This window comes from Amblyomma mixtum, chromosome 4, assembly GCF_055824585.1.
Source record: "Amblyomma mixtum isolate Tamu chromosome 4, ASM5582458v1, whole genome shotgun sequence".
Taxonomy (NCBI): Eukaryota; Metazoa; Arthropoda; class Arachnida; order Ixodida; family Ixodidae; genus Amblyomma; species Amblyomma mixtum.
Genome location: NC_143015.1, coordinates 146767417 through 146793868, shown reverse-complemented (window position 1 = coordinate 146793868; position 26452 = coordinate 146767417). Strand labels below are relative to the sequence as shown.

Genomic DNA, 26452 nt, shown 5'->3' with positions numbered 1-26452 from the left:
GTGTGTGTGTGTGTGTGTGTGTGTGCGCGCGCGCGTTTGAGAGAGAGTGCGCGCGCCCTATTGTGCGGGTCTTGGTCACGCTAGTTATTTTTTGGTTCACTGCTTGTTTCATGAGCAAAAATAAATGTGTTGGGCACATAAAATATGTGCATATGTGTTCATAATAGCTGCTGCCGTTGTGAAGCGAGCGATGGTCGGTGTAAATTTTTTACACTGCCTTTCTTATGCTGGAATAACTTTTAAGAGCGTTATATCTTAATATTCACGTTTGTCAAGGACGCGTCTGTCTTCAGTAAAAGTCAAATTGACCTAAAAGGTAACGATGTGAACCCACTATACAAAAGCAATCGTAGGCGCCTCGCGCCTAAACTGATGCCTATACTTTCGATCCGTTACATATGTGACAGTATAGCGGCCATCGAAGTGGGACCTCCCCCACCTCCAGAAACACCATTTGCATAAAATTTGGGAGACATCCGTTTGTCACAGAATGTTCGAAGTGCGTCAGATGACTGCATTCTCCTGAGGACAAAATTACTGATTGAGATGAAGCCCAATATATGTGTGTGATTCGCAACGATAACCTTTCCGGCCACAAACCTTGCACTCCGAAGACCTTCAGACAGCCATTACGGCTGAACCGCTTGTCTCAGGGTGTCCGGTATAATGTAAAACGATTTGTGATGTTGTAATGCACACATTTATAAAATTTGTAGTGCTGATATAGCGATGAAATGTGCCGGCTATAACGAAGGTGGCTGTAAATCACAATAGTAGTGCAAAATCCAAGAGATAGATGGCGTTATTTCTGTATTAGAAGGGACGTTTCCGTATAAGGAACATCCGCGGATGTTTGGATTTGGTCTTATCCACGTTTGCTGAGCACACCGAAGTCATCAAATGTAGCTCCCGCCCCTACTGATCTTAAGACTAAGGCAGTGTTGGTGGAGAGTTTTTTTCAGTAAAGGCTTTTGTAGAACATTATGAAAACGCTACTCTTTAGGCTCTGCAGGGCGGCTTTTGAGGTATTGCATGCATCTGTAAGGATGAGGAAATGTAAATGCAAGCAGGCCACTTTCGGCAAGGAAGCTGTCGCAAAGTTTCATGTCCTGCGGGGCGTAATAAGGGCTGAAACTGCATTGCATTCCGACGTTATGACCCGATGAGATTGCAGTACAGAACTATATGGAGCACAGCGCAACACAGTATCACGTAGGATAATGGTGGAAATCATCGCAAGCACCAGAGGAGCAAAACTGCAGAGGTGGTGTCAGTCCTGTCTAATACTTCCACACTCGAGTACTAGCAGAGCGTCATGGGTGTCTTTCACAAACAGTGTCTTTCACAGACATTGGCGGGTGGCAGTAGCAAAAATTAACGACTGACGATACTCCTCTCTTAAGTATCCTGCTTTGCTCTGGCTGGTGTAAACGCTGTAATATTCGTTCTGTCAAATTGGCTAGCGCATTCATGGGCAGTATCCGAAGCCCATGCTACGTATGTTGGAGCTGGCATATGTTTTCGTACTCTCACTTCCCTGCTACGTCGGCGACTAAGGGGCATTTTGAGGCGTTTGGAGCATCTTCACGACCATGAGTCCCGTCCGATGGCGGCAAAACTGCACGAAGCGAGAGGCGAGGTGCATGCTGTGTGTGATCGCACGCATCACCCATGCGCACCCCACCTAAAGACGACGAAGGCAGCGTGAGTCACACACCGAGGTGTTTTCACTTCGTCATAGAACGCAGCTACGGGAGGGCCTTCGTGGGTCGTGAGTACCATAACTGTGCTATAAAAGCCGTTCCTTACGAAAGACATTGCAGGCAGTATAAAGTGTGATCTTCAAATAGGAAGACAAAATTCGCACCGCACTGATCATTAAAGCTGTTTCAGACATTATCATTTTGTTTATGGGAAACGCCAATGTTCCAAAAGAGCAACATGGCAAGAGACATGCTTAGCCATTGTTAATGCGGCTACATTTTTTTTCATAGTTATCTTAAAAGGCACGTGCGAATTGTCGTCTTTAAGTGACTGCTTCATACTGTGGCGTATAAAATGTTAAACGGGGCACGATTCGGAGGCGTTAAGTCCGCATCTCTTGGACGCACCACTTCGCACCACTTCTGTGCCAGTGAAGGACTTGAAGCAAGTGTCCCAATCTGCGATTCCTCGTGTACTGCACGGAATTACTAACGCAACCACCTGTTCTCTCTAAGGTGAGATAAACCTCCCACTCCAGGTCTACTCTTTGCTTGCGTTCAAACGATGATTTTGTGCACTAAAAAGACATCCTAAAGAAGGCAGACATAAAACGTTCACAGTAGATCATAGCTTTTTTACGCAGGTGCCTCATAGTGCGGAATCGCCGACCACGCGTAGCCATGTTCCCGGAGAACTTGCTGTACTACCACCCAGAAGTTTTCCTTTTTGTGCTACCCGAAGTAAAGTGATGGGGCACGCGTCAACCGGCCATGCAATTCACACCTGGCTTTTAGTTTGCCGATACCACACGAACGTAACTTCGCTCTCTGGGACCTGACTACACTAGTCCAATAGCGGCGCCCCCGTTACATGTAACTTTCACGGCGATTCCTATGAAGAACCCTCAACAAGTCTTCAGCTTCATTGGGCCCAATATACAGTACACAGGTATATTCTTTTACGCCTCCTAATTCTGCTTATCACAGGCCGGTAGATGTCCTACAACAAATGACTGCCATGGTCATTTCGTCCTGCCATGCTCTCAGCGCGCTTTTCACATGAATAAGAACGCGTTTTCTGTGCTTGAATGCTGCTTTTATATAGGCATGCGGAATAGAATTCTGGAACTACAGACTCGAATGCAGACACTTCAGATCCATTAAACCAGTTGGAGGAGCTGAAAATTAACAACCAAAATGGTGAATCGCACCACAGAACAGAAAAATCTCAAAAAGTAAATTATGCAAGCACGTACATTGCTGACTTCGAACAGATTTTATAAAGTACCGACCTTTTGGAGCATACAATTAACTCTTTGCAGTAAAATAATGCTCGACTTGGAATGCCACGGTGCATTTCAACCTGGTGATTTTAATGGTGAGTCTGAGGAGCAGGTTAAAACTGAATGTCAACAAAAAAAAAAGAAAGTTTTTACTGGAATGTCTCCTGATGCACTGAAAGTTCTTTGTATTTCTGTTGGTTGGATTCAACATTATCGAAAAAGCAGTGGCAAAAATCCACTCACTTAATTTTTTGAAGATTAAAAAGAAAGAACCAATGCTTGGTAAAAGCGCACCAAAGATTAAAGGAAAAGAAAAATAATCGAGAACCAGTACTGAAATGCCACCCTCATGAATCTAAAACTTCTGTAGCAGAGCGCAAAAGTTGAAGATAACGGAAAGAGTGTGGCCTTGGTCGATAAAAAGTTGCACTTTTGTGACCAACAGTACACTTGGGACCATAGAACTAATGCAAGGGTGAGACTATTCAGACGTAAGAACATGCAGAATAAAGACAGACGTAGCGTGCTCACTGAGACGAAATACTTTTAAACATATATGCCCACAGTATCATCATTAAAAGCAACCAGCCTCAAGCTATTCTTCTTGGCTACGATACACATGTCGTTGTCATCACTGTAGTACGTCTGGGAGACCAAATTGATAACGAATATGTGTCAGTGCAAGAGCATTTACATTGTTGTCTTGTAGAAACCACCCAGTCTCTCCGTATCAAATTCTCTGCTTTGCCGAGACCGTCGTGAGGTTATATCCACCACCAAGTTCTAGAATATCAGGAGAAGAATGTTCCAGTACTTTCCATTGGGTTATCATTAGGGATTATAGAACCGCAATCAGCCTTCCACCTTAATCCACTAACTAATCACTATTATTCCACCTTAAACTATATTTTTAGATAGGCAGGCTTCAGAAATTAGAGGCGTCCTTTGGGATATTTGGGGCAGGGCCAGCCTCTAAATGTTACGGCATTTTCTTCTTTAATAATGTGGCTAAGGCCGGAAGTTTTCTCCACTCTTATCATATATATAACGAGTTATGCATTTTTTTTAATGAAGACGAGAAATCCCGCAATAGTAAACCTTGAAACTGACAACTGTAACAGTACTTCCCTATCAAATTTCGTTAGGACGGGTGTGGTTAAGGGGGATTTTTCTTCCTGATATTCCGGGTTTACGGGACTAAGGCTCCCTCTGTTTCTAACAAATTGCCGTATCACATACAAACCTTCAAACGTACATATTCCTTTTCAGCGACGTTAACATGCCGCATATAACTGATTTTTTTTATCCTGCTAACTTTGGACAGAATGCTGAATTTTTTTTTATAAATGTTATGTCACAACTTTGAAGAAGTGGTGAGTCGGCTGCATGTATTCATAGTTCTTCCGCTGCCGTTCCCGACTTGGTTCTCGTTTCGTTCTCTTGGTTCTCGTTCTCCTCCCGTTTTCTATTTTCATTCGTAATGTCTTAATGGGCTGTCTCATGATGAGCTCGCCTATCTCTTCCACCTTATTCTAGCTTATACTTAGGCCTCACCGTTGAAAACCATGTTTGTAAAAGATTTCGCGCGTGCCAAGGTTGACAGTGTAGAAGATTACTTTCAACTTTGCCTTAGAATCTTTGATGGAACTGATGCCACTAAGCTCTTGTTCAATTTTAAAGACATGCATGCATGCTGTAGTGGAGATTTGATAATGACCAAAGTGAAAAGATTCTGTACATCGAATCCATGGGTGACGTTACGTACCTTGTCCTAGAAAAAAAAAAGCGTATGCTCTTGAGCGGACTGCGTGCACATATTAGTATTATCCAAATGACTTAGACTCCTTTGAACAAAGGAATGAGGCGTGCTAAACGACATTACTTTCAAAACATTTGCTCCACTTCATTCATAATGGTTTGGAAAATTTTTGGAACTATTTTCAGCAACAATCCCAACCGGCAATGATGCATATAAGCACATTCCTCACCAAAAAATGTGTTATTGGTGTGGAATTTGGCGTGGTTTTCTTTGCGTATTTTCTAAAACAGCATTTAACCTTCTAACTGAAGTTTCATGTTCTCAGCCTGAGAATTTTCGAGTAGAGCAAGCGGGCATATCTGGAATGTTACTACTTCTTAAGTCAAAAGCGAGTACTGGCCCTAACGATAAGGGTTCCGGAAAGCTCTAGCGTCCCCGGAAATACGACCTCGAAAAAAAGGTCGCCGAAAAAAAAGTACCCCGAAGAAATGCCCGGATTGGCGAAGTAGGAAAAATTGTCCCAAACCGGGTGTCATTGAACGTAGCGTAACCCGCAGTGACAAGCATCCGGGAACCTCTGATGGCACGGATTTAAGGTGCTTTCTGATTCAAGGAATCACTGAGCCATTAACTCAACGGGATGGTCAGAACAACGCAAGTGTGGGAGTACTTTATCACTGAAGGCTCGGAAGATTTGCAACAAAAAAGCAGGGTAATGATAGCGTGCATAGCACGAGTACTGCGCATGTACTGTACTTTATCATAGAGCCATCACATGAGCCAAATTAAACACAAAGGGGGTGGTAGTTCAGTGCCTGTCATGATGCACCTGGAGACAGCAGCTTCGCGCTTGCATCTGCACTTGCAAGTTAAGTATACGGGTTAGCAGACCTGATGTAACCGTATGCAGAGCGCTAAAAGTTGGATACTGGTCCCCGTATTTATTTGAATGGTGGGGAATTTAATTTAAGAACAGAGACCATCAAGTTGAACAAAGGAGGCTGAAGCTATGGATTGACGGTTTTATGTAGACAAAACAAAAAGATATTGCTGCGTTTATTCTTCGCATGCTGAACCACTGAAAGCTACAATGAATACACATGTCGGCATGGAAGCCACTAAAGAACAAACGGATGCGGGGCGTACATAAAAAAAATGATGGCGGTGAAACGGAAGTGGCCCAGGGAAAGTGCCTCTCTGGAAGGGATTTGCCTCGTAACGACTATGGTGCGATCTTCATGCCTGCATCTATTCTGCTATTCATGAAAGAGTGCAATAATGAGGGCAATTTTTTCTGAAAAATTCATTCTTCAGGTAATTTTTCACACGTGGACATTTTTTTCCTGGAGGGCGCTTCCTCAGGGGAACTTTATTCTGAGGACATTTTTCCAGGGCCGTATTTTCCGGGGTTGTTTTTACCGAGGACGTTTTCTCCTATACCTTGAGACATACCCTAAGCGTTTGGCACGGCTACACAGAAATTGTTTATCATTTCTTAATAATTAGGTTTTATTCTTATCTTTGATCTTGTACACTACCATGAGATTAGAGCGTGGCGCGTGTCGTTAATATTAACAAGAAATGTCATATCACGTTTCTCGATAATTATCGGCGGCTTTTTGTGAACCTAATTGGCTGCAGATTTCATCAACATATTGCGTCCAATTGCAACAAAAGTTTTCTTGAAGACAACGAGATATTGTCGGCTGTCTAACACGACGTTAAGAACGAGTTTTCGACAGTTAATCAACCCACATGCATCATTCACAATTTTGTTTAAATTATTGACAATTCTAGCCTAGTTCAGGTCATTTATTTATTTATTTATTTTTACCCCCAGGGCCTTAAAGACATTGCAGAGAAGAGTGGGCAGAAAAGTTTAGAGCAAACGAAGGAAAAAATGGGTACATAAAAAGAATAATCTTGTTTATACAATGTTAGATGAGGCAATGCATCAACAAATTAGTGGAGCACAAAACTCTCAGAGGTAATACTACATTAGCCAACTTAATACAACATTAGCCAAACTTATTTAAATGAGTAATATATACAGTTTAATGGATACCTTTGATACCATTTGTCCGGGTTTCAGCAAAGCATTTGTTTTAGTTCCGCACTGTGAAGTCATTCACAGATTCGTAAAATTTGACTTCCTTCTTTCAGTGCTAACTGGGTTTCCTCTTGTCTGTGTAACCAGTGTAAATATTTAGGCATCAATAATGTGTGCTCTGGCAACTTATTCTCACTGCTGGTGTCACACAAGGCAGTGTCATGAGGTGATTATGGTTCCCTATATGTATGGAAGACTATATTGATATCATTCCTCAATCCTGTTCTAACTACGTTTTTTGCTCTGTACTGTTTAAAGAAATTAAGGCTCCGAAAGTTCAAGTTTCAAGCCTAAATGACGTCAGTGAGTAGACAGAGAAACGGAGGTTTAACCTTCAGTTTGTCAAGACAGTATTTATGGGATTCAGTACCAAAACAAACATTCACTTTTTTTCCAACAGCCGCCTAGCACGGCTCCCTCTAAAGTTAAAGACTTCAGGTACCCTGCGCTATCGCTAATGAGCAACATTACCTGGCAAAAACATAATGATACCGTGAGCTTTTCTTTGAGTAAGCATTGCTTTGTGAAAGAAAGTAATCCAAGTCCCTGCTAACATTAGACATTCGGCATACGCCACCCCGATTAGAATGAAGCACAAGTTTGTGTGCACTCTCTAGGATCGCGACTAAAGTAAAGTTAGTGTGCTACAAAGGATTCAACGTAGGGCAGTGTATTTTACATTTTCTAAAAACTGAGCAACTGACTCCGTACAAAGTTCGATGCTCCAGGATTGCGTACCGTTCCTGCAGTGTCGGCGCAAGATTGAAAAGGCTGATATTGTTCTATTGATTGAAAAACTGCAAATTTCTACCTCTTGGTTGGCATCTTACCGCGATTTCATACAGGTAAAAATGAATAGGCAAACTTAACTCACACCTACCTTGAATTCTTTTTTTCCGTTACCTTAACTGGGTAGAGCCAGCTACCATTCCTTGCTTGCACCGATGTTTTAGAAGAGGCTGTTCGCTTACTTCCTGATGACATTAAAGCCCTTCACTGGTGCTTCATTTTGTTGAGATTTTTTTATTTAGTAGACATATAAATCATGATATTGTAGCGCCCACGCGTCGCGCTCGGCTCGCAGGCCATGGCACACGGCGCCGGAGAAGAAGGAGTAAGTTGGGCTAGGCCGCCTCAGCGGAAGCAGCGCTATTAAAAACAAAAAAAAAACAGTTCGAACCTCAAAGCTGCCAGAGCTGGTTCTTCCTCGCCTTAGCTCCGACAGATTTGGCGACCCGGCTTCGAATACGCAACATCATCCTGCTACATAAATTCCCCGACTCTTCCGCCCTTCCTACCGGCGGCGACCCGCCCTCGAACATTCAGCCTCTCGGTGCTTCGGTGGCCGCATTCCAGCCAGTCAGCCTGCCACCATTTCAGCCCAATAGCCATCGCGTCAGGATCCTGCAGGTTGAGGCGCATTTCTAGCTCTGACGTATCACCAGCCAGGAGACCAAATTCCTCCACCTCGTGTCGTCCCTGCCTCCTGAGATCGCTGAGGACTTAGTGGACGTCATCAGCTCGCCGGACGCGGCTCGACCCTTCGACACGTTCAAGGCGGCTGCCATCGACCGCAAGTCATCGTCCGAGCTCAGCAAACTCCAACAGCTCCTCAGCGCTACAGAGCTTGGTGACGGCCGCCTTTCGTAGCTCCTCCGCCGCATGCTTCAGCTTCTTGGAGACTCCGCTGCTCAGCACGGCCCCCTTCTGCGTGAGTTGTTCCTTCAGCGTCTTCCCCAGCACATGGTCCCCATCCTCGCCGCTGCGGGTGATGTTTCATTAGACAAGCTCGCTGAACTCCCTGACCGTGTTGCGGACGACTCACGGCTCCCCACGTCAGCTCTGTGACCAGTCCGCCTCCAACTACTACCGCAGACTACCAGCTTGCCAGCATCGAATGTCGACTTGATGCTTTTGCCAGCAGGCTCGATGTCCTCGCGCCCTTACCGCGCCGTTCGTCGCTGACTTTCCTGTCACGCCCCCAACCATGGGACGCGCGGCCCGATACCTTGCCCCTGGCTGTATGCTGGTAGCACCGTACCTTCGGCAGCTCTGTTCGCAAATGCACCCACCCGTGGCCCTGGTCGGGAAAAGCTGCGACCGGCCACTGACGGCGGCAAGCGGTGGAGACCATGTGAAGATTATCGCGCCCTCAATGCTCACTCTTTACAAGACCGCCACCCCTTCCTCACATACAGGACTTCACATCGAACCTGGCTGGGAACATGATCTTCTCTGAAATTGACTTCGGGAAGGCCTATCATCAAATACCTGTGGAGCCAGTGATATTCCGAGGACGGCCATTACCAGACCGTTCGGTTTCTTTGAGTATGTGCGGATGCGTTCTGGCTTGCGCAACGCCAAACAGACTTTTCAGCCAACTATCAACAAGGTTACGCGAGGCCTCGACTTCGTGTTCGCTTAAATCGATGATCTCCTCGTCGCAAGTTCATCCGGGTCTGAGCATGAAGCTCATCTGCGTGCCCTCTTCCATCGACTTGATGAGTATGGGCTCGTCATCAACACGAACAAGTGCCTCTTTGGCACAGCTACAATAGCGTTCCTAGGCCACCTTGTCACTCCACAAGGTATTTGGGCTCTCGACAGCAATGTTAAAGCCATTCAAGATTTTCAAGCCCCCCACGTCACTTAAAAGGCTCACAGAATTCTCGGGCCTCCTGAACTTTAATGGCCGATTTCTGCCTAAGTGCGCCTCTTTCCTGAAGCCTTTCCTGAAGCTACTGAAAAAAATTCTGCTGCGCCATTTGAGTGGACGGAAAACGCTACAGCTGCATTTTGTGCTGGCAAGACGGCGCTTGTAGGCGCCACTTTGCTCATACACCCAGTTCCTGACGCTCCACTGCGTCTCATCACCGACGCCTCGAGCATTGCTGTCAGCGCAGTTCTCAAGCAACACGTCTCTAGTTGGCAGCCTCTCGGTTTTTTTCTCTCAAAAGCTGAAGCCACCTGAGACTAAATACAGCAGCTTCGGTCGAGAACTGCTCGCTGTGTACCTCGCAATCAAGCATTTTCGCCACTTCCTGGAGGGCCGGGAATTTCACGTCATCACGGACCATAGGCCTTGCACGTTCACCTTCCAAAGAAACCACAGCGCCTAAACTGCACGCGAGATCCACCAACTGTTTTATCTCCGAGTTTACAGTGGATCTGCGTCTGGTCCATGGCCCGGAGAACGCTGCTGCTGATGCGCTTTCCCATGTTAGTGCAATGGTGTCCGAATCACCAGTGGACATGCAAGAGTGGCTGCACAGCGCAACAATCCAGAGCTGCATCGTCTTCACTCCTCATCCACATTCCTGTCCTTCGCCCACTGTCCACTGCCGTTTTCCTCCCAGTTCATTATGCGCGAGACGTCCACTGGCGTCTAGTGCCCCTATGTACCTTTGGCTTTCCGTCGCACCATTTTTTTAGAATCTACACCGCCTGAGCCACCCTGGTATTCGTGCGACACAGAAGCTGATCACATCTCGTTTCCTTCGGCCAAGCATCAATGCCGACGTCCGCCACATCTATACGGCGGCCTACCACCCTTTGGCCAATGGCATGGTGGAACGTCTGCATCGACCACTGAAGGCTGTCCTTACCACCTATCAGCCAAGGGAACGCTGATCCGACCACCTTCCCCTCGTCCTCTTGGGCATTCGCTCGGCACTGAAGGCCGATCTCGACAGCTCTTGTGCTGAGCTAGTCTACGGTGTTCCCCTGCGTCTCCCTGGGGAGTTATTCTCTTCTTCCTCCCCTCCGTTAATCCATGACGCTTCGACCTACATCCGCGACCTAAACAACATATTTCGCCACATTACTCCTGTCCCGCCTCCCCCCCCCCCCCCCAAACGTCACCCTAAGTCCGTGTTCGAACCCGGCTTCCTGCAACTATGTCTTCATCCGCCGTGACCACGTCCGTCCATCCTTCACGCCGGCCTACGAAGGACAGTTCCGCGTCCTCCATCGTGCGCAGAAGACCATCAAGTTAGACGCCAACGGCCGTAAAGACGTCGTGGCCGCTGCCCGACTCAAACCAGCCTACCCTGCCCCTGCTCTTGCCCGTCAGCTCTCCATTCACTGTCGCTTCGGCTGCGCCACCATCCTGTGCACCTTCCTCCAAGCACACCCGCTGGTCGGTTCCTGTGGCTTCTGCTCTACGAGGGGAGGGGAGAGCCCTGTAGAGCCCCTCGCGCCGCGCTCGGCTCGCAGTCCATGGCACGCGGCGCCGGACAAAGAGGAGGAAGTTGGGCTAGACCGCCGCAGCGCGACAAGCGTAATTAAAAAGCAGTTTGAACCTCAACGCTGTCAGAGCTGGTTCTTCCTCGCCTTAGCTCAGACAATATCACTCCCTTCGTCCTGTTCTGTTGCGCCCAGTACTCTCAACCAGGACGAGAAACTCAAGAACAACGACAACAACGAGAACAAGGAACTCAACTGAAGTATGCTCAAGGAACTCTCTTCGCACCTTGTTTTCTAAAATTGCTATTCAGTGCACAAAATGCACGCTTACCTTCAGCGCAGTGCAAGAGAGATGAACATGAACATAGGCGCCTCTAAAAGGAAAGCAAATTGTGGATGGATGCTTTCATGAACCTCGCAGGACATTCAAGCGACACTGTCTATCCTCCTACGAATCAGTGTGACTTGGTGACAAATTTTTCTCCTTTGTTTAGGACATAATCTAGGCTCTTAAACATTAATTAAATACCTTTTCGTGCATTTAGAACATTAGATTATGTCTTGGGATAGGCCTTAAGTGAAGAATTGCATGAAATTACCAGCCCACAGAGGAAAACTGTGCGTCCATCTGCGCTCTAAAGTTTATTCACATGTGTTGATTGCTCACTTCAGCGGGCTAGTAAGTAAATGAGCTCGCACTGACTGCCGCCTTTTCAGAGATCCTAAAAAAGTGCTTTATGCGGTAATATCTCCAGTGGTACGAGTTTCTCCATTCTAACTAGATCGAACATACGTCAATAAAAGTGCCTGAAAAGTTGAAGGTGGTGACACTTAAGCTCCGCCTTAAGAGTACGAAGCGACAGAGTTATTCGATAAATGCCATCTATGCGGAAGTAGACATTCTCTACTTAAAATTCTTAGATCGCTGGGAGTCGTCACCCAGCTCCTTATGCAGTGCTGCAACACTTAAGCGATGCTGCACGGCCCTGCTACGGTGGTGCTGCCAACAGCGGCGCTTGTGCGTGGCAGGCTGCTCTTCTCTAGTAACTTCTCGCGACCATTCATTAATTTACCTGCCAGCTGCAACGGTTTTGTTTCCTGGCTTTCTCGTGGACGTCTGCTGATGAGGCTACAAGGTCACGTAGGTCACGTGACCGAGACGGCCCCCTCAGGTTGCTCCTTCGGGGATTTTTTGCTCACGACACCTACAACGCCACCGAAGACGACGTCGGATTTTCTTCTGAAAGAGAGCCTAAACTATCGCGTTAAAAAAAGGCTTTCAGGGCCCTAATATGCAATGCTTGACAGCCGCGAATACGATTTCAGTCTGCTGTATACTGAATCGACTTTACATTATTGCGTACCAAGAGTATGATGATTTTTCGCCGTAAATAGCATCTTTGTCGTATCATTACAACGAATTCGAGACAGCGTCCAGGTAGTGCCGTTAAGCATGCCAGTCTATCGCGTTCTGCTCTACAGATACTTATGTTTTGTGCTTACATCGCGGATGATGTCAGTGCGCTAGTCTCTAAATTTCTGAGCCGTGCTCCATGTAGAGGCAGCCAAGGAGATTAGAAGCGCTGGCCCATAAGTCCTGATAATGGCGGGCAACGGCTGCAACTGCATTCCCTACACATTATGAAAGCGTTCTAAACGGTTCAGCCGAGAAGCGTGCGCTGACCGAACATTTGGCACATGAGTTCGTGTCGTCCTCTGGACTCCGCAGCAGGCACGGTAGACATCACTAAAGACCGGGATGAGAACGCGGTAAAGCTGAAGTTGTCGTTTATAACGTAAGAGCCAGGAGCGGGGGATGGTGAGGCGTTGAATGTCTTACATGTTTTCATACGAAACAAGCCATAAACATGCAAAACTGGCGCGTGTTGCATTAAAGGAATTTTGTTCGCGAGATTGTGCCTGAAATTTTCCCGCCGTTTTCTGCCACCAGTGAAAAAGGTTATTATCCTGGTACACCTAAGCGAGGCTGCAGGCTGGTATTAGCAATCTCCCGCTTTTGTCTGCTCTCAGTCCAGTGTTTCTATCCAGATGTATTTCAGCCATATGTCACCTGATTGGCAGCAATGCTGGATATCGGCCCACAAAGGTCGAGCAACACAGGTCTGAGAAAAAAAATATATTTAGAGAGACATTGCTCTCACCCGTGTGCTCGTCTTAACCTGAAGCTGAATGGGAGCAACTGTCTCAAGCTCGCATCTGTGTGCGAGGAAACGAATAGAATGTCCTAGTTGGATGTGAATGGCTTTCACAAGCACTTGCATAGGAATGCCTTCACTGTCGTAGCTCCTTTCAGCTATAAAACGCCGAACTCATGTATTTAGAAGGGCAACAGTGAGCTTTGATTTGTATTGAGTGATGCCCCTCGCAGTAAGTTTCTTGTGACGCACTATAAACCAGGGTTACATTGGCACCACGCCCATATGAGTTCACCGTGGTTGCGACTGCAGCTGCTAAATAACTGTGTGCACCTAATACGGTCCAACATCTCGTACGCGAAACAGTAAACAGATATTTCTACTTACCCTATTGGAATCACGGTCCATGACAGGTTACTACAATAACGCAACTCGCATCTTTCCTGTGAAAGACGTCCAGAGCCAGGAGGACCCGGGTAAATCCCAACGCCGTCATAATCTGTACAGACTAAAAAAAATAGGCGTAAGCAACACAGATACATCCATGGTAAAGAGAGGCAGTAAGATGAGTTGGTTGACAACACAAACTGAACATGGGAGGGTGTGCGTCAGGGTTCTTGCCAACGCTTTGAAAAGAGGGCTTGTTTTCGCCTCGCCAAAGCGTTCATAACTGGTGGTATTAAACTTCACCAAACGTTTTATCTCAGTTAAATGCATTGCCCTTTATGTATTTCACTGTTTACATCAAAATTTCGCTCTGTTTAAATATGTCTCCAAAAGTTGTAGGAAACCTCCAATCACTAGACAGTTCTTGATGCTCCCTGTATTTTCTTTCTGATGTCGCTTAACGTACGAACATTATTTAGCTGAGACAGGTCTGCATAGAGCTTGCCAGTACCCTTCCTAGCAGCCCTGCTCCTTACTTCTACTCACCCCTCTTTGATTATATTGGAGAAACTGTGAATCGCTTTTACACTATAAGTCTAGAAATTAGCATGCAGGAAATCAAAGTGTTGTTCAACGGTCTCGCAAGAGAGTAGTTCACAATTGGTAGCGAGGTGCAAGAAGTGGTCAGGGAATACTTCTACTCAAGGCATGCAATTACCTCTGATCCGATTCATGAGAGGGAAATAACTGGAATAATAAGAATGGAGTGCAGAGCATATAGTAGGTTCTCTCAGTTCATCAATGCCAGTTTTCCAGTATATCTCATTGGAAAGTCACCCAAAAGCTCTATCTTACTGGTACTCTGCATTGGAGCAAAAACGCGGAGGCTAACGAAAAGGGTTCAACTTAAGTTATGGACAGCGCAGCGGGCTATGGAAAGAAAAATGATAGGCGTACCGTTAATAGTTCGGAATCGGGCCGTGTAGGTGAAGGGACAAACACGGGTTAATGACATGTGAATCAAAATCAAGAGAAGAAATTGGCTTGGGCAGGGGATGTAATCCGAAGGCAAGACAACCGCTGGTCCTTAGTTAAGAGTAACGGTGTGGATTCCAAGAGAAGGCAAGCGTAGCAGGGGCGGCAGAAAGTTAGGTGAGCGCCCAGGACACTCGACGCTCCGGCACATAAACTACGCTTTCAAGAGACGTACCCGCGCCTGCATTCGGACTCTCAACCTAAACTCCCCAAGCCTCGGCATCAGGCGGGCAAGGAGTTTGCGGGGATACGGTGGGCGCAGATGGCAAACGATAAGGTTAAGTGGAGAGACATGGGAGATAGCCTTGCCCTGCTGCGGGCGTAGTAAAGGTGGTAATAATAATGATTATGTACATTATGCTTGTCGTCCTTCACTAAACCGCAACATCTTTGAACAGGAAGATCCTGAACCCTTCTACTCTCTCTGTGCACTTAACTGCTTATATGTTTCTTTCTTACTGTTTTCTGACCATCACTGCTTATATGTAGGATAAGTTTAAACTACGCCAACCTGTGGTTGCCATATTTGACCATGCGCAGCATCTCGAAATCTCGCGTTGGTGTCAAGAAACTACATAATGCAGTTTGCTTTACTTTCTGTCCAGGTTTTCTGGCTTTTTGAAGTCTAGTCGCTTGTCTCTATTTTGCAAAAAGATGCATTGTTGTTTAGTAAATTATAACCTTTTTTTAAGAAGTACATCCATTACCAGATTCAAGCACGCACCTGAGTTTGTAACGAAAATGAAAAAAAGCACAGTTTGAGCAGCAGCCCAAAGCTATGTTCATATCTGCTTCCGTGTTGCCCATCGTCGCTATCTTAACAATTCTTCTTCGCTGTCATTGCTGTGAGCTTTCCTCAAAGGAAAGGAAACCGTAGCAGCTGAAGAGAAATGAAGATCAAAGGCGAGAACACATTGCCCATGTCACTCGCTTGTGGGCCAGCTGACATTCCTGAAGAGCGGCGAACCGATCTACGAATGCTCCAGTACATTATAATGCCGTAACGGCAATGACACGCTCTGGCGGTTATGTGCAGTCAAATCACAAACCGGAACTTTTTTTAGCGCTCTTTACCGCTTGTCTGGGAAAGCGAATGCCACTTCGAGCTGACCAAGTAAACAACGCGCAGTTTTATCTTGTTAACGCGGAGTCAACCAAGCCAGAAGTTACATGAACCTAGCTAGAGCGGGTACCGCCACGCGGCGTACAGCCTGAAGCTGGATCTCTGGGATTCGGAGAGTCATTTGTGCAAAAAAAAAAAAGAGGCGTATATGTCGCAGAATGTGTAGTTCAGCCTAAAGTTTCCGAGTTGCGAATTATGCCGACTGCTAGCCTTGAAACTCTTAACCAGCATACTTCGATTGTAATGCCGCTGCGGTTTTCGTGCTGCGGTGCACTTCTGCATGTCATTGAAAAACGGCCAAACTGTTTGGAGACCTGATTTCAATAGAAAATGAATTACTCATTAGAGTCGGCAGGGTACTGTTACATGTTCCCTTGCTATTATAAAAATGCTCTGCTCCCATTCCGCCCGCCTCCTTTATGCTTACATTTGCGTTGTAGCCGCCCATGACAACACTGTATTGTGTTCTTCACTGACAACCGACTGCGCGGCTTGTTGGAAGCAGAAGAGTATATCGGTACAAAATTCCACTGTTATCGTTTTGTAAGCCTCATTACAATGAATGCCAAACTCCAACCATGCTCCCTTCTAGTTGGATAAAATGCGTCATCAAAGTACGTGCCCGCCTTTGCACTGCATATTTCTTATCTACACCTCCAACGAAACTAAGTCCTGTAACATTCAATTTGTTGACTAATAGCTGTTGGGCTGGCACTGCTATTCTAGCCATATTGGATAAGGTTCTAGCGATTAGCCTTGCTTGCGTCGCTTTCCAATGATGACCGGTGCATATTGTCAACGCCTGATGGACACTCACATAGTTACTGATATCCGCACGCCAAGTGTCAAGCAAATCTGTTGAAGTAGGACGGTTGTATTTCTAACCGCAAGCCATTCTCACTGTCACCGCAAGGCATTCACTGGGGTTTATCCGTGATAGTAAGTGATGTACCGGCGTAAAATACACACATTGCGTAACACTTGCCCAGATTGCTAAACACTAGCCAAAATGAACACATACCAACAAGCCCAACTATCCGTTTTACTACTGAACACTAAGACTGAGATCAGGATTTAGCACCACCCCATCAGTGCCTGTTACGCCAAATCACAAGGGCTAATATCCGGTGCGTTTTTCGCAGCAGTTGCCATTTTAAAGCCAGGCCTCCTTTCAGCCAAGTCTGCTGTTTATTTCTCAAAGCTTTGTTCGCATCAGGAGAAAAGGATCTGGAGGGAAACTGCAGTGAATTTTAAATAAAGCAGTAAGCAGTTGTCTGTAATACCTAGGATAGAAAACATTGGGCGGACACTTAAGGTCTTCCTTTAAAAAAATTAGGCGATAGCGTTATTGCCAGAATAGAAGCTTGGGCGAGTTGGTGACGGTCGATGATAACGTTGTTTGAGTGCTTCCTATATTTCAATGGTTTTATATCTTTTCTTCACTGATAAGAAAGTGCTTATATTGATTGGGTTTCATGCAACAAAAGTTTACTTGTAAGTTAGCGCCCGTCCTGTTTGTCTCCCTGTGTCCGTGTCTGTTTAGCGGTATGTGGCAAGTGGAGCGTTATTGTATCTCATGACCGGCCCACCTTTGGTCTCAGCATGTTACCCGATCACGTGTTATACTAACGCTACCAGATCCCATGACAAGCGAATATCACGTGGCACAAGCACACAGTCGTCCGGGTACGCAAACTACTCACCGACATGCACTTTAATACTCGCTCTATCACTGCTCCCATAATAAATGCCGCTCTCTTCACACACATAGTCATTGCGCACATTCGTAAACTGCCACACTCTGTTAAAAACCACAATACCTAAATGTAAAACCCCACTCCAATCAAACATTAAAAGCGTGCTTGTGTGTTTAAGGGGCAGCCTGATTGACTCGCAATCCAAGGGATAAAACTCTTAACGCTGTCACTTTAATGAACCATTTTGTCTCGGTACAGACACTTGACGGCATAAAAGTCAGAAAAATTTGAACAATTGTCGACGGTGTTCGTCGTACTTTCCATAATCTATAGGACCGAGAAGTCTCGTATAATTTACTGTTTGGTACTTCACCAGGTTGGGTTTACGATGCCGCATTACGCTGCAGTAGTGACGTTAAGAAGTCAGTAGATCGCATAATATGCGAAATCGTTAAAACAAATTCACGGCAGCACTGGAGAAGTTTGTCGCGCGGATATATAGACACGGGTTTCAGTGTACGTGAAATTTAGTCAGTATGGTTTGTACATGTTAGGCTGCCTACTCATGAATTCAGGTGATAAAAATAAAGTTGTACAAGTGCTCCTTTTGGTTGAGATTACCGAACTTTCTTCTACAGACGCATAATCTAACCCAGTTGCAGCTGAAATCCCTTAAACAATTCCTACGATTTACTGCGGCAATGATTTCAAAGTGCTGTGCAATGTTGTCTATACCAACATCTTGCGTACTAGTTGTGCAGCTTTCCCTGTGGTAACTCTGCAGCTAATCCATTCCAGCAACGGAGCCACGGGATTTTTGACTTTTGCATACAGAATAAACTTCGTTAGTTCTAAACAAACAGCCCTTGAGCGAACTGTATAGACGTTTTGAAACCAAGAGTAAATCAATTATTTTAAGCAGCGGTTGCAGTAACCCCATTGTGCGACGTCTGTCAGTACACTTGTGTTCGTGTCTCTGTCGGTCAATGTGAAATTTTTCGTGAGTGCTTTAATTGTGTTCTAGAAAACGTCTACAAGGACATTACGGGAAAAAAGGGTGTTGCTTTTAGCTGAAACTTTGCGCTATAAACATCAAGGCTAAAGCAGCGAAATAATCACAATTAAATAATCACAATTAAAGGAGATTACGAATAATTTTGTGGGTTAAAGGAGAAGTTGCGATGGTTTTCGAAGTTCGGTTAATGAAGTGTTTTAAAAAACTGTATGTATGGCTGTGTATATAACATCTCAGGATTAAAAGTTTAAAACTCTTACTTACATCTGCCTCCCGAGCTTTCCCCTAGTTCAATGATGGCAGGCAGAAGGGCAGCGGCGACTAAGAATAAAATCTTCATGATTATTGCGTACGTGAAGTTTTGGATGTACCTGAAAAAGTGAAAAAGATTACTATGTTATAACAGTGGAATTGAGCTCAGGGGTGATGTACATTTGCGCTACCGACAAGACATTCAGCTCATTAAATTTTTCTCGTCATATCTTTCAGAACAAGAAAAAAAAAGAATGCTTTTTGACCCCGTGGCCTTTCCAGATACGTATAGCGCGTTTTCAGCAATAGTTTTAATTTCCCGGTTTTTCCAACAATCTGAACTGACCACTCTGCCCTAAGAACAAAATGAGAAATATCAAAAGAAGGAGTTCAAGGCATAATGAAGAGCCGTGAGATAAACTGATATATCAATATTTCAAATATAATTGCCCCATTTCGCGCAAACATGAAGCTTTAAAAAAGTTCGGACAAACTACAGAGAATATTCACAACTGGTTATAAACTACATGTATGTATAGAATAAATTTTTACGCCTAGTCAAAAATGCCTTAGTTTCAACTATTCAGCGCCTGTTCTGCGGGAAATGTCGACGCGAAATTCCCGAATTAATGCAGAGTTCTGTGTAATCGTCTCCACATTATAAATTTGTCTACCAGTTCGTAATGTGCTGTTTACAAGCGCTGTGTGAAAATCGAATGTGAATTTTGTATCCTCGCAACTACAAAAAAACAGGGTCGTTTAAACGCTGACATTTAATCATCTCAAATCATCACGGAAAGCGAAGTTCGACGAACATGTCGACTTATGAAAGAAATATAACACGGATTGAATTTTTGATGCAGTACGCGTTCGTGGTCGCGCTCAGTACTGTCTCTTACTCTCAGTACTAGACGCAAGTATATTCGTGATTTCGGTATGGGGACCACAGAGACGGTGGCGTCACAATGCGATACCCAGGAAAGTTGTCTTGTGTGCTGCGCATGTGACAGCGAACGCAATGTGCGCAATGTGAATCGCGTTGAGTGAGGGTCTGAGATGTGCAAATTTGCTCGGTTTTGATTACTGAGTTTTTTTTTCCTCTGTGCCCGATACTCTAGATGTCTCGCGGGAACTGCTGAGTCACTAAACCAGCGCAGGAGTGTTGGGTTTGCCAGCCTCTATCTTTTAGGCTTATGAGCATGGTCGTGATTTCAATACCATCGATATACGTCAGCACAGGCTCTCTACAATGAATGAAACCAATATTTACCTCCGCGTTTAGAATGTTTGACTCTTATTGCATGACTGATAATTGCAAAGTTTTTTCTGCAGTGTATCTGCCAACGGTAATGAATGGCTGCTGACGATGTATTCGTCGATTTTCAGCGCACACTTCGGCCGCAGCAAGTCGACAACAGATGCGGTGGCGTGAAAGAACGCTCAGAAGATATTTCTGCAGTTTTATAATTAGTAACGATATGAATTGAATCTTTTATTCATATTATTTTATGAACGACAAGCTACACTGGAAACGAGGAGTAGAAATGCACAAGCGGAAGAAACGTGCAGTGCATATCACATCAATGCAGTCACCTCCCTTTAGCGTTTGCTTACACCCATGATCTCTGAAATCTTTCGATGAACTAAGTATGTCAGTGCAATAGCAGCAGGTGCCGGAAAACTAGGTACTAGTGCAGAAGTATGCAAATGGCTAATTTGCAGAGCTACCAATTGTCGCAGGATCGTACATTCAGACTACCGAATGGTGGGCTCATTACGAGTCGCCAAGAGCTGTTGGGCAAAACCAAGCATTTGTGCCAGATGGAAGGCGCCTTGACCACAGCAACTTTTCATTATTCTCGTTTCAGTAGTAGAACGTCTCTCGTTTCGCATCCACGTACATCAAGGCTGATATAATACATATGACACTCGAAAACTTGGCTCAACTAAATGTGGCCCCGCCGCGGCGGCTCAGTGGTTACGGCGGTCGCCTGCTGACCAGAAAGACGCCAGTTCGATCCCGACTGCGGCGGCTGAATTTCGGTGAAGGCGAAATTCCAGAAGACCGTGTACTTTGCGATGTCAGTGCACGTTAAAGAACCCCAGGTGGTCGAAATTTTGGAGCCCTTCACTACGGCGACCCTCATAGCCTGTGTCGCTTCGGGACGTTAAACCCCAATAAACCAAATCAACTAAATGTGCACCATAAAAGTCACAAATGTGAAGTGAAACATAGCGCACAATTTATTCACATTCTTATGCCTCCCCAACCATCGCTTCACCACTCATGCGGGCGAGGTGGCGTTCTCTCCTGAAGTATTACGTACATTTGGGACGGTTGGTAACGCATTGTCAACTAGCTTAACTGTCTATATTGCTGCAATGAGCGCTTGTGTTGTCCGTTCTTTTCAACTTCTTTCGTCTTTTTGAGGCGGTGTGTTTTACGGGGTCTTCGTTCCTTTGGCAAGTCGAAAATCAGCTTACTTCGGCATCTCTCTGGTCCTTTATCTATGCTGGCGCCACTAAAACACCAATCCAGTTCACGATTCGAAAACCAGCAACGCTTGCTGCCTTTTCGACCTGTTAGAAACGCAGTATGAGACATCTACGGTTGGCAGGCAAGCACCTGTGAATGCAGACGCCACCGTAGGCGGCCCAACCCCCGCAGTTAGGTCCTCCCACCTTCGGTTCTGCATGTTCGAAGTAAAAGCAGTTGTGTGAATCAAGGAGGAGCAGGGAGCGTATCGACTGCTTCTGTTTTAAGCATTTTTATTATTGCTATTAACATTAAGCAGGCTGAAACTTGTTTACTGTGTTTAGCCACCTAACAGTTCACTTTCTGCAATTATACGGGAAGCCGGTGCTTACAAGCCAAACGATCATTGATGTTTTGCTAAAGAAATTATTTTTTTCCTGGATGGGTCTGAAGAGGAGGAATAAAGAATATATGGCTGCAGTAGCTTTTTGTGAGGCCTGTTTTCTGGTATTTTGGAAATGTACTTGCCGGGTACAACATATATTTCGAAATATAGTTAAGGTTAACTAACTTCGATTCTACAGAACATAAAGTTCTGGTAAGACAGCCATACATGACCAGAGCAAAATAACTGAGAAATGTGAACATCTAAATAATGCCATGATAAATACTCTGGCCCAAAGCAAACGTTAAAAAGTAATAAAAGGTTCTGTAGAATTTTTCCCCACGACAAATAGAGTTGATAACTTGATACAGCAAATAAAATTCACAAAAGTGCCACCGTGAGTTCTTCATATTTTGACTGCCGATCGTTTGCAGCCTTCAACTAATTCTAGAGCTTATATGTCCTGAATAATCATTACCGTTCTGGATGATTTCGCATCAGCCTAATTTGTTCGCATTCATTTGCGTGCTAAGAGGTATTTCAGAATGGGGATGAGTGGTTTCACATCCGGGTGTTACTCCTAAATAATGAAGATAGTGTAGTTACACTGAGTGGCGCAATCATATCTACTTTTACCGCAGCTGCTCGGCTGCGCACGAAAGGCACAATATGCACAAGCATTACTCGTACATGTCGGCGAGGTCGCGTCACCAAAACGTGTCCGTAGTAGTCGTGTCGTTCTCAGAAGAGATAGGACCAAACAAGTGGTCGTAATCGATAGAGGATGGTGTAAGGATGATGTGCAAAATATTCGATGTCAATAGAATGGTTAGTTAAATAGTTAGAGCGAAAAATGTGGAAAAACCATCCAGATAGTGTGGACGTCGATATAGTTAGCGGACGGGAAACAGCCTTGGACAACAGAATAGTGCAAAAATAGGCGAAGAAGTGAAAATGAAGTTTAAAATGAATGAAAATGTCTTTGATGAGTGATAATCAATTGAAAAAAAAGTTTTATTGACATTGATTAATTGGATTATTAATTAGAAGAAAAAGTCGTTGCACGGTCGAATAGGCTGGAAGGGGATATAGTACGTGGACGGCAAGGCAGCAATGGCGACAAATTTGAAAAACCGAAATCCATGATCGAGGTGAAAATGGGTGTAATAAGAGTGAATGTTATTAATTACAGTGGTAAATTAAGAAAAATGTAAAACAAAGTGATTGCAATCTATACACGCAATCAATGAAGGTGATTAATTCATAGCAATTAATGACAATTAAATGGCTAATTAATGCACTAATGAAGGCCGATGCGATTCTAATTAAGGCCAACGAGGGGCAAAGAGTATCGAAGAGAAGCAAAGAGCATCAAAGAGAGACAAGTGTCGTAGAGGGGTCAATGCCTTCACGTTCTTCCAATGCGGGTTGCCGCAGTGATCCCTAACGTTTTTTTTATCAGATAAATATGGCGCGGAACATGAATACCCCGGGCAGAGCACATACCGTGTGATCTTAATGTAAGGCTTTGCTGATGTGAAGAGCCTAAAAGAATTGCTTGGGTATCTTTTACACGCCACCTGCGAAGCTCAAAAGGTTTGTGTGGCTTGAAGAGCAAAGAAACAAAATTTCTATCTCATGGAAAGTAACTCAGAAAAAATTTGTTAGAAAGCAAATGTTATTTTCGAAGCGTTACGTAGTGACGTGGATAAATTTCCTGCTAAAAAGCACCAAATGCAAGGAAACCTGAAAAGCAATATATCTATTCTGTTGTGCGCGTTCTGCTAAGCTATCTTTCAAGATTTCTTAATCTGCTAAAATTGTTGTATTCGAAGAACGCATATTTCTGCAGACAAACAAGACACATTTTTGTGTGGTATCGAGATCAGTGACTGGATTAAGGCTTCGACGTGCTACGACAAATAGCTAAAAGAGGATGATGCCAGCCAACAGGAACCGTCCTTCTAACAGTCAGCGCCTTTCGTGTTTTATGCAATAAAGCACTGAACAAAATATCTTGCAATTTAATTGTACCATTCGACTTACACAACTATAATATAAAAAGAATATCTTTGACACATAAAGATGAATTGACTAGAAGCTCGAATAGTCGGATTTCGAAGTATATGTGGTCAGTTTTGTAGCGAGAGCTCCACTACTCCATCCGCTTCGCAAGTATCAGCATGGCTGCGCGCTGAGTCGTGGCATCACGCTCCGCCAGCTGTGCGCATGCGCGGAGTGACGTCACAGCACGCAGCTGGTGTGTGCGCCGCGCGCCTCGCAGCTGGGCCGACAGCGGAGCAGACGCCGCCCGCCTCCTCAGTTGTCGCAAGTTTCACTACTTTGCTGACCACCGGAGAGTCTTCATTAGTGTAAACAATAAAGTTCAAGCAGTTACGTAAACCATGTGCCTTACTTTCAAGCGAAACCTAGGCGTAACCAGGGGTGTGTACCTCTCGCTACTCTACCAGGTTTAACCTGAGCTAAACCGCAGCCAATTTTTTACATTCAAAGATAATAATTTAGGTTGAGAAAGTGGTGCCTCATAGCAAGCTTTCACGTGTTGATTCACTGTCGCTAGCAACTGTGAACTCAATGTAAAGATAAATATTTCTTACATGAGGGATCAAAGTACAGCGCCTAAAAGAAATACTGCAAATGTACAAATGTAAAAAATTTGAAGCGAAAATGAAACGTAACTATCCAGCTTTCAATGACAAATCTAGTGTAATTAGGTAGAGTGTCTTCAAAGTGGTAACATTTGTGAGTGCGAAATTTTTTTCTGTTTTGAAGAAGGAACCTGAAAACCTTTATATTCAAGCTAAGGTGAAGGTCATGACGATCCGATTTAAACTATTCGTTGCCTTTGAAAACATCACGGCATTATTTTGATTATAAAAAGAGCTACGTCACTGTAGAGAATTGTATTGCCGACTGCAGCACTATAATTATGTTGAAAAGGCTTGAAGCCTTTTCTTGCTGCTCCTCCATTTATTAACACTGTATTGCTACCAGACTACAACAGGGGAAATATGACCTCCCGAAAAGTACAAAAACACGCGGACACACAAACAAAATAAAAAGCGCACACGTGGAAATCATCCCATTCAACTCCGTTCGAGATTAATTTTAAAATCTGTTATGATGCTCATCAACTAAATGCGACAATTTCAGCGTCACAACGTCACGGACAAGATTCCTTAAATAAACTGCGGTGTTTGGAATGGAGTATCTATAAGAATTATTCCACAGTTTAATAGCGTTGTTGAAAGCGATTGCAACTTTCTGTTGGCATATTTACAGGAATAATCAAAACAGCTGATGTATACGTGTCATAATGACTATTAATAACGACATTTCAGGCAATTCATAAAGACTATAAAGAGGCATTTCAGGCAATAGGCGCAATTTTTGCTGCTTTTACATGGCGAGGGACTTCTATAAAGAAGAGCACTGACCGATGTGGATGCGCATAAGCCTTTCTTTTAATTTATAAATTAGTTTACGATATTTTTTACTAGTGAAAAGATACTAGTATATTACTGCGTATTCTTCGCTTGATAAGAAGCAGTGTGCCGAACAGAAAGTTCTCGAAGAACTTTAGTCGAAATCCAGTTAATGTGTGTTCTATATAAGAGTTTATAAGATATTTACACTTAGCTACTTATATTAGGAAAGTCATGTAGCGGCAAACCGATAAAACAAAGGGTTGTTTTGAAATGTCATTCTGATTTTTACAGTTCCATAATCATTTTCATAAGTCACTTCACACTGAGAAATTCTTTCTGAAAAATTGTTTCAGCCTAACTTTCCCTTCAGTTCAACGTTTCTAAGGAACGACACATTCGCAAGCATACGCCTGCATAATTACTGACAAGTGTTTGAACAATGCGATTGAGTGTAAAAAAAAGCGGACCAACAGCGGATCTCTCTCGAGTGCCGAAATGAGCAAGAACATGTCCGCATCCAAGAACATGCTCGCATCCATGCTAAATATTAGTTTCTTCCATTGATCTTATTATTAAGTGTTGTTTCCCTCTTAAGTTGCAGTTACGTTTTTCCTTATGTCCTGTACTATGAACATCAGCACTTATCTCACTGATCCTATTCTCAAGCACACATTCACGTCTGCAAATAAGCACTTTATTTTAAGTTGCCGTTCAACCGTTCGTTCACTCATTCCTGACATCGCGCCCAACGCGACTGCTTTAGATTTATCAAATTTTTTCAACGTCCCTTTTTTAAAATTTTCTTATGCATCCGAGACTTGCCGCCGATGGATAATGTCCAAACTTTTTCAGATGTGGCATTGTCTGTCCTTCAGAGGACATACAAATTTTCGAGCTGGAAACCTGAACCAACGCGGTAGGTGGTCCTACGCGAGGAGTTTAATACCGCTCTTTTTGTTTTTTGAACATGGTTAGTGAAATATTGAAGTCCATTCTCGCAGTTCCTGCTGCTGTTCGTCGATCAGGATCAGAATGCCTCCTATTCTATATTAGCTCAAATGAGAGACCGAAGCCCCGTTGTCTAGAGTCAGGGAGAAGGGTCTTTGTCCCAATGTATTTGTTGCACAAATTTTTTTGTGAGAGCTGTGTTGATTGCCGTGAAAATCCTAAGTGGCAGCGGTCAGGGAGGCCCCCCTGAAAGTCGAAAGAAGTTAATGTGGGAGATTGGAGTGTGCTTTAACTGCAGACGTCAAGGGCTTTGATGATGGAAAGTCAGTTACACTGCCTCCAAAAAGGGAAGAAATGAAGTGCGCGATCAAATTCGGCGTGATCCCTCTGACCTTCATTGCTTATCACTGTACATAAACAAGATATGGGGACCTGGGCAACCAGAACCTTAATAATCGTAGCGCCATTAAGGTCAGCTTCGTGCTTTAA

At 44.4% G+C, this 26452-nt stretch overlaps 1 pseudogene; it reads left to right on the top strand.

Annotated features, from left to right (window-relative positions):
* The first annotated feature begins 7942 nt into the window (after positions 1 to 7942).
* On the top strand, positions 7943 to 8703 carry LOC149348667 (uncharacterized; annotated as a pseudogene).
* Positions 8704 to 26452: the final 17749 nt, after the last annotated feature.